At 54.8% G+C, this 7,492-nt stretch overlaps 1 long non-coding RNA gene across 1 annotated transcript; it reads left to right on the top strand.

The window, feature by feature from the left end:
* The first annotated feature begins 1,845 nt into the window (after window positions 1–1,845).
* Window positions 1,846–5,906, top strand: LOC134736164 (uncharacterized). Its single transcript, XR_010119962.1, has 2 exons — window positions 1,846–1,964; window positions 5,707–5,906. It is a non-coding gene; the product is annotated as an uncharacterized lncRNA (long non-coding RNA).
* The last annotated feature ends 1,586 nt before the right edge of the window (window positions 5,907–7,492 follow it).

Below are 7,492 nucleotides of genomic sequence, written 5' to 3'. Positions count from 1 at the left end.
AATTCATCCTTTTTTATTTTTTTGTAGAGACAGGGGTCTCACTATGTTGCCCAGGCTGGTCTCAAACTCCTGGCCTCAAGCCATCCTACTGCCTTGGCCTCCCAGAGTGCTGGGATTGCAGGCATGAGCCAATGTGCCCGGCCTACAAACATGCTTTTCATAGACTGGCATTTCATGTCTGTGGCCTGTGGGCCCCAATCCCAAGGCCTGCCCTGCCCTCTGTGAGAAGGATGTTTCCAGAACTTTGTGGCCCTCCCCAAAGGTTCTAGGTTCTATGCTCCACCTCTTTAGAGCCCCAGGGCCCCCAAGTGTGTTCAGAACCCGAATCAGCCTAGGAACTGACAGGAAGAAAGAGTGGAGGTTGAGGTGGGGAGGGGTTGTCAGGTCTTGAGGGAAGGGAGTTGGTTCAGATGCCCAGGGCAGCCTTGTCCCATCGGGTCCGCCCAGTGGCCTCTGCCCATTCCCATGCTGGGCTCTGTGCCCGGGCTCTCCATGTCTTACCTGCCCCTGGCAGACGTGCTCTTACTTCCATTTTACAGATGGGGAAGGTGAGTCTGGGAGTTTAGGTAACACACCCAAGGTCCCCCAGCTAGTGAGAAGAAGGGTGGGGTTTGAGCCAAACTCTCTGGGGCTCCATGGCTCAGGCTGTCCCCCACTTCTGCACTGGCAGCCTGGGTACTTGGCAACATCCTGCCAGCTTTTCCCTGCTGCTGCTCTGGGGCTTCCACAAGGCCTTCTGGGTGGCAGGGTGGCTTGCATCTCTGTGTGGCACACCACAGTGTCCAGTGCACATGCCCTGGCTGACCGCATGTACTGGGGAGAAAGGAAATAATAGAGACGCAGGGGAGGCCCCTCGGTCCAGCTGCACTGTTGGTAACGAGGGTCTCAGAGCAGACCCAGAGATCAGGCTGTGGAGCATCTCAGGCAGCTCTAGGGGAAGGGAAGGAGTAGAAAAGACTAGAGGGGTCAGCGAGGACCAGGCCACGAGACTCAGGGAGCCCCGTGTCAGACCAGGCACCAGGAAGGGAGTTGAGGCTAGAGATTCTGCTCCAGAACTAGCTGTGTGACCTTACGTAAGGCCCTTTACCTCTCTGGGCCTCAATAAAGATAAAGAGGCTGGCCAGGTACAGTGGCTAACGCCTATAATCTCAGCACTTTGGGAGGCCAAGGCGGGTAGACCACCTGAGGTCAGGAGTTCGAGACCAGCCTGACCAACATGGAGAAACCCCGTCTTTACTAAAAATACAAAAATTAGCCTGGCGTGGTGGTGGACACCTTTAATCCCAGCTACTTGGGAGGCTGAGGCAGGAGAATCACTTGAACCGGGGAGGCAGGGGTTTCGATGAGATGAGATCGTGCCATTGCACTCCAGTCTGGGCAACAAGAGTGAAACTCTGTCTCAAAATAAATACATAAATACAGGGGCTCAGTTTTTTTAATTTCTGAGAAGGCTTCCAAGTGGAACAGTTCAGAATTCTCTGAATGTTTTATTTTCCACCAAACCTCTCTTGAGCACCAGCAATGTCACAAACGCTGTGCTTGGGTGCAGTGAGCGGGAAGCTACAGGAGACCCACTCTCGAGGGGGTGTGTGCCGGGTCCTGGGGGAGCTGAGGTGCAAACGACCCACTCCGTGCACTAGGCCATGTGCTGCTGGAGGCATAGAGCAGCTAATATTGGCTGCCATCTACTCCGCACCTGCTGTATGCTTTATCCTGTTATTGAATCTGCACAACAACCTTATGCAGTAGTTACTATTATTCTTCCCATTTTACAGACTAGGAAACTAAAACCCAAAGAACTAGCTACCTATCTGAATTCTTTCTCGCTCTGTTGCCCAGGTTGGAGTGCCGTGGTGTGGTCATAGCTCACTGAAGCCTCAAACCTCTGGGCTGAAGCCATCCTTCCGCCTCAGCCTCCCAAGTAGCTGGCACTGTGCCTGGCACTGTCTGAATGCATACAGCTGGTAAGTGTGAACCCAGGCAGATCCCAGGTGGTAGCTGTCTTGATGGTTGTTAGAAAAGGGCTTCAAAGTGGAGACTTTCTATGATCTTCCCTTCCCAAGTGGAAAGGGAGGCAGAAGGGTGCTGCAGGCACACCCCAAACGGCAGTTATCTGCTGCCATGTGACAAGCCACCCCCAACACAGTGGCCCGAAATAATCACGTATTGGACTCTCTTATGATTCTGGGGTTGACTGGGCTCAGCAAGGCGGTTCATGCTTGGACTGTCTCCTGCGGGTGCAGTCAGAGAATGGCAGGAGCTGGAGTCATCCAAAGGCTCCACTGGGCTGGGTGCCCAAAACAGCCTCATCGTGGTGCTCATATTCTCTCCTAGTGTATCCCAGATTTCTTATGTTACAGCTCAGGGCTCCAAGAGGCAGGAGGCCTCTGTCCTGTGTCACTTCCACAATCCTCCACTGATCAAAGCGGTCATGTAGCCTACTCAGATTGAAGGCAAGGGGCATAGACCCTACCTCTTAATGATGGGGGTATCGAGGAATTTGTAGCCATGTTTAATCCACCACAGATGCTAATACATATTTCACGGCAAAAATGGAAGTTCATGATTAAATACATTGCGGGAAAGGCAGGATTAAACAAAAGTGTTCTTTCCTGCAGGGCTTCTCAGAGCATTTGCAGATGTGGACAGTTGGTCTCCAGCCTAGGAAAGGAGTTTGCACAATTTCCCAAACGGATTTTATGAACTGATTTTGGTTTGGCTGCTAGGAGGTCCTATCTGCAGTGGAGGCTGCTGGACCTGGGAGGCTGGGGTGCTGAGGCTCCTCTGCATACTCCACTTTGGGTGGCATTGTTCTAGAACCTCCAAATCCAGCTTCCAGAGGACCATGAGTGGGTATGATAAGGTTTGAAGTGGAGCCAGGTGCGGTGGCTCACGCCTGTAATCCCAGCACTTTGTGAGGCCGAGGTGGGCAGATTGCCTGAGCTTAGGAGTTCAAGACCAGCCTGGGCAACACAGTGAAATCCCGTCTCTACTAAAATACAAAAAATTAGCTGGGCATGGTCACGTGTGCCTGTAGTCCCAGCTACTTGGGAGGGTGAGGCAGGAGAATTGCTTGAACCCAGGAGGCAGAGGTTGCAGTGAGCCAAGATCATGCCTCTGCACTCCATCCTGGGCAACAGAGCAAGACTCCATCTCAAAAAAAAAAAAAAAAAAAAAGAAAGAAAAAGAAAAAAGATAAGGTATGAAGTGGAGTTCATCTGCGGCTCGCACCTTCCCAGGCATCAGGGTGTGTAGGGGAACTGGCCAGATCTGCCAGCCAGGGCCACCTTCCCAAGCAGGGAGGGTCAAGTGGCACCACTTCAGGTGACCAGAGCTTCTGACCGCATAGCCCTCTCTCTTCTTCCCTGCTGGCCCTGAGAAAAGGGCTTCCTGCCTCCAGCCTCCTGGCCCTCCCTTCTGTCTGGGCAGAGTGGGAGGTGGATGGGGGCAGGAGCAGGGGCCTTGCTGCCTGACTGTGTGACCACGCCCCAGTCCCCGCCCCAGGAGAGCCTCAGTTTCCCGCTCACTCCCATGGGGATGGTGAAGACACCTCTCACCAATTGAGCATGAGAACACTTTGCAAGAGAGTAGCTGGTCTTTCCCGGACATCTACTGGGTAGGCAGGCCCTGTGCCCAGCACACTCCAAGCACTGCTCATGTCATCCTCTCTGGGCCTCAGCATCCTCGTCTGTAAAATGGGATGCCAATAGCACCTACTGCGTAACATTCAATGAGGAGCAAACCGGGTAATGGGAGTGGAATTAGGAGACAGAGACCCAAGCCCACTCAGCCTAAAGGTCTCAGCCACAAAGGTCTGTGCGCACCCCGGTCCTGGCTCCTGGCTGAGTGGGACCCAGTGTGCAGTGCTGCGGTTGTTGGCCATGTCTGCTGCGTGTGCCCGAGTCCGGGCCCAGTGTGTGCCCATGTGCCACTGTGAAGGGCAGGCAGGCTGTCTGCGTGTGGCCCTTCCCCAGCGAGCAGGGCAGCACTGCCTGTGAATGCCACAGTTTGGTTTGTGCCCCCACCCCCTGGGGGGCCCTTCCCCCTCCGTCTCCCCACTGGCACCACCCCCAGGAGGCCATGTCCCCAGGCTTGACGTCTCCGAACAGAGGCAGGCAGGGGAGAGCTGGTTCCCTGAGAGCAGAAATCAGGAAGGACCCCGCCACCACCCTCCTCCCCAGCCTGGACCAGTGACGCAGCCCTGGGAACAGTCTCTGAACCTTTCAGATGGATCCCACACCCTGCAGCTGTGTGTCCTTGGGCACATGACACCAGGCCTGTTTCCCCCTCTGAAAACGGCCCCTGTGCTGCTTCTCGGGGCTGGAAGGAGGATTCCAGGATGTACTGTCAACACCGCTGCCTCGTGGTGCAGCTCCAGCAGCCTCCACCCATCTGGGATTCCAGCCAGAGCCCTTGGGTGGGGGGGGGACCAGGTTGCAGACACCGTGGCAGGACCCAGGTGGGAGCGCCAAGCCTCCAGGTGAGAGGGCCGAGGCTGGGCGTGGTCCATCCAGGGCACCTGCAGAGTGGGGGTCCTTGGGCTGGTTTTCTTTCCTTTTTTTTGAGACAGAGTCTCGCTTTGTCACCCAGGCTGGAGTGCAGTGGCATGATCTCAGCTCACTGCACCCTCCGTCTCCTGGGTTCAAGCGATTCTTCTGCCTCAACCTCCCGAGTAGCTGGGATTACAGGCACGCACCACCACACCCAGCTAATTTTTGTATTTTTAGTAGAGACAGGGTTTCACCATGTTGGTCAGGCTTGTCTCGAACTTCTGACCTCAAGTGATCCACCTGCCTCAAGCTCCCAAAGTGCTGAGATTACAAGTGTGAGCCACTGAGCCCAGCCCTTGGGCTGGTTTTCTAAACCGGCCCCCCAGCACTGCCCACAAACATCCCCACAAAGCCAGTGTGCCCCTGAGCTCCACCCTCCATCCTGGGAATTATCGCCCATGGGTGGCCACAGCCATCCTGCTTCCTCTACCTCTCTCCCCTCCCACACCCTGCAGCCACTCGTCCTCCACAAGAAAGGGTACATCTGCCCACTTCTCCCAGCGCAGGACCCCCTGCTGCTCTTCCCTCCCTGGCCTGGAGTGCTGCTCCAGACTGTTCCCAGGCTCGGGCTGCAGCATGGCTCCTGATGGCCGCACCCCACACAGGGGTTGTGGGTGTGATGAAGTGTCTCTCCCAGCTCACGGCCCTGCAGGGGCCTAAGACCCCCTTACAGAGTCAGCTCTATCCCTCAACTCTGAAGGCTGCAGGGGCGCGGTTCCTGCCCACTCCTGCAGGCTCACACCTTTCCACCCCTACCTCTGCTCCAGCCAAATGAAGTGAGTTTCCAGGCCTCTGGGCCCTTGCACATGCTGTCCCTGCTGCCTGAAATGCTCCCCGTTGTCACTGGATCAGCTGTTCATTCTTTAGGACTCAGCCTGGGCTTCCCCTCCTCCAGAGAGCTGCCCCCACCCCTCCCAGATTCTCCCGTAAGTCCCAAGGCTCTGTCACCAGGCTCTTGCTACGTGTCTGTCACCCCCATGAGACTGTCCAGGAGGGGTCCGTGTCTAGTTTGTCTCTAATCCTCTAGCTTGGCCCAAGGCCTGGTTGGGAGGTGGGTCTCCAGTGTGGAAGGATGGCCTAGTCCCCTCATCCCGCCCCTGTGCCTCGGCCATGCCTCCCCGGGTGCCCTCACCTCCCTACCCACCTTTCTCCGCAGCGTAGCGTCGTGGTAAGAACACCTGCCCTGACATCACACAGACTGGCATCCACATCCCAGCTGAGCCTCGGTTCTCACATCTGCAAAATGGGGAGAACAACAGCAGCAGCGTCCTGAGGCTGGGGTGAGGACCGAGTGAAAAACCTTTGTCGCACCTTTGGGCATCGCAGGAGTTCAATAAATGTTAGCTATCATTGTCACTTTGTATTATCCAGCCCAGTCTGGCCCGTTGTAATCACCTCCTGACCTGTGTCTGGGAGCTCACTGCTCCAAGCAGCGATTCCACAGCTGGAATCATTTCACCGTCACAGAACACTCCATGGCTCCCCATTATCTTCCCCAGGACGTAAACACTCCAACTAATTTTCTTTTTTTTTTTTTCAAGACGGGGTCTTGCTCTGTCACTGAGGCTGGAGTGCAATGGCATGATCTTGGCTCACTGCAACCTCCACCTCTTGGGTTCAAGCGATTCTCCTGCCTTAGCCTCCCGAGTAGCTGGGATTACAGGCTCCTGCCACCACACCCAGCTAATTCTTTGTATTTTTAGTAGACATGGGGTTTCACCATGTTGGCCAGGCTGGTCTCGAACTCCTGACCTCGTGATCCACCCGCCATGGCCTCCCAAAGTGCTAGGATTACAGGCTTGAGCCACTGTGCCTGGCCACTCCAGCTAATTTTCAAAGTTCTTTATCACCTGTCTTTCTGGATTTTCTGGAGAGGCCACTTGGACTGGTGGCCAAACAAAAGTCCCTCAAAGAGAAAGGGGTTTCCTTGTGGCTGATACAGACACCCCCGCCAGTAGGCCCCTCACCTCCACCCCTGCTCCTCCACCGCCACCCCTCCCCCACTGGGGGCGGGCCGCCTGGGCAGGCCACTCACCTCCCAGAGCTTCTAGTTCCTTCAGCCGCAAAGTGGCACTAATCCCAGTCCTTCTGGTGATGCTCCCCCTCTTAGGGATCTGTGGGGTGTGGGGGTCTGGGTGGGACCATGCCAGGTCCAGAGGGCTCAGCTTGGCATCAGGCACACCAGGGCTGCAGGAGGCCGCCCCAGCCCCATGGCCGCCCCATCTAGCCCACAGCCCTCCACACAGGCTCTGGAGCAAAGCCAGAATCCACCCTGCTCCTTATCTGTCAGAATTCCCCTGCCTTTTCAAGCTGAATATTACCCTGATTGTGTTGTAGGGAAAGGAAGACAACATTTGTTCTTAAAAAAAAAAAAAATTTTTTTCTCCATTTACAAAAGTAATACATGTTAATTGTGGATAATTTTGAAATTAAGATAAACCAAAGAGAAAATTTTAAATGATCTATAATTCATCACCCATCTATCACCACGTTGAGCATTTGAGCTTCTAGCCCCTAGATTTTTATTTTTTATTATTATTTTTTTTTGAGACAGAGTCTTGCTCTGTTGCCCAGGCCGGAGTGCAGTAGTGTGATCTCAGCTCACTGCAACCTCCACCTCCCAGGTTCAAGCAATTCTCCTGCCTCAGCCTCCCAAGTAGCTGGGATTACAGGCGCACGCTGCCACGCCCAGCTAATTTTTGGATTTTTAGTAGAGATGGGGTTTCACCGTGTTGCCCAGGCTGGTCTCAAACTCCTGACCTCAGCTGATCCGCCCACCTTGGCCTCCCAAAGTGCTGGGATTACAGGGGGAGCCATCTCACCAGGCTGCCTCTAGACTTTTTAACGAATGTGTGGCGCTCACTCGCTGTACTTAGAGCACAGGAGGGGACCCTAGAGCACAGGTCCCCCCATACATACTTTGTTTTGTAACCTGATTCTTC

Source organism: Symphalangus syndactylus, chromosome 3 (genome assembly GCF_028878055.3).
Source record: "Symphalangus syndactylus isolate Jambi chromosome 3, NHGRI_mSymSyn1-v2.1_pri, whole genome shotgun sequence".
Classification (NCBI taxonomy): Eukaryota; Metazoa; Chordata; class Mammalia; order Primates; family Hylobatidae; genus Symphalangus; species Symphalangus syndactylus.
This window is presented reverse-complemented; position numbering and strand designations above follow the sequence as displayed.